Source organism: Limulus polyphemus, unplaced genomic scaffold, assembly GCF_000517525.1.
Source record: "Limulus polyphemus unplaced genomic scaffold, Limulus_polyphemus-2.1.2 Scaffold11104, whole genome shotgun sequence".
NCBI lineage: Eukaryota > Metazoa > Arthropoda > Merostomata > Xiphosura > Limulidae > Limulus > Limulus polyphemus.
The window spans coordinates 10,316-11,548 of record NW_013676714.1 but is presented as its reverse complement, the minus strand read 5'-3'; the positions used below and the strand labels follow the sequence as shown (position 1 = coordinate 11,548).

General features: G+C 33.2%; 1 long non-coding RNA gene across 1 annotated transcript in view; it reads right to left on the bottom strand.

The window, feature by feature from the left end:
* The window catches only part of LOC111083765, a 6,869-nt gene extending 6,567 nt beyond the window's left edge, over positions 1 to 302 (bottom strand). The window contains exon 1 of the long non-coding RNA XR_002609234.1: positions 254 to 302. This is a non-coding gene — a long non-coding RNA (uncharacterized LOC111083765). The remainder of the gene's footprint in view (positions 1 to 253) is intronic.
* Positions 303 to 1,233: the final 931 nt, after the last annotated feature.

Sequence of the window (1,233 nt, the reverse complement as noted above, 5' to 3'; positions counted from 1 at the left end):
ATCACTTGATCGTGAACATAATCTTCCCCTTCCCCCCATTAACCTTACTAATATATGTAACGCAAGAGCACTTGATCGTGAACATAATCTTCCCCCCATTAACCTTACTAATATATGTAACTTAAGAGCACTTGATCGTGAACATATATTAACCCCAACTACTAATTCTGACTCTGATGGAAACATCTCTCAACTGTCGTTCAATTTTAAAATAAACAAATAATAAAAATGACAACAAAAGATAAAACTATACCTTTAACCCTGGTCGTCCTCTTTTTCCTCGAGGTCCTAAAATCAAGACAAATGAAATAACAGTTTTGAGCTCGTAAGGTAGTAGATAAAAAACAAAGAAATTACAAAAAATAAAGAATTTTATTCATAACATCATTTACTGATAATAAGTTTTTATTTTTGTAGATAGAATTTGAGGAACAGAAGCTTAAATTTAGTATAATGCTAGTCCGTCATACATACATATTTGTTAGTTAATAAAATGCTAATTTTTGCCTCTAGATGGCAACCGTTGCAGTTTACAATTATTCTAAGTTACATAGACTTAACTTTGATCTAATACACGTGTCTGAAGATCAAAAAGTTCAGTATATTTTTTTTCTTTACAAACAAATTTACCATATGGTTTTACGGTAACTTCATGTGCCAACCTTTAAACACATTCTAAACGACTGTCAGTTTTTATAGGAGTTGTTGGTATTCTTTACAGCAGGCGTCTGTGACTTGTTGACGATAAATGTCAACAATAAACTAACAGTGCACAATCCACTTGTTTTAAAATAATACATATTCAAAACAAGCCAAACGTGTGTACAAGAATTCGATACACTCCTGTTTACCACACTTGAATCTAGAGCTTTAAATAATTCTATTTTTCGTCAAAAGTCCACACAGTCTGGTTCAGTTACTTTAGAACCCAATTAACAAGACGACATATTTTATCTCTCCTCCATTATTACAATACAATCAGTGATCAATTCACTTACATTACCCATGGGTCACAACAGTTGTATCCAGAGCTTTAAATAATTATCTTTTACATCAAAGTCCACACAGGCGGTTCAGTTACAACACACAAACATAGATAAAACCACAGTGTGACATACCATGGGCCAACAACGCGAATCCTGAAGACATGGATTTCACTAATGAAATCAGTCTTCTTCCAAACATGGTGGACAAAAACAAACCTTTTATCCAACAAAGGCAGGTCTCGTGATT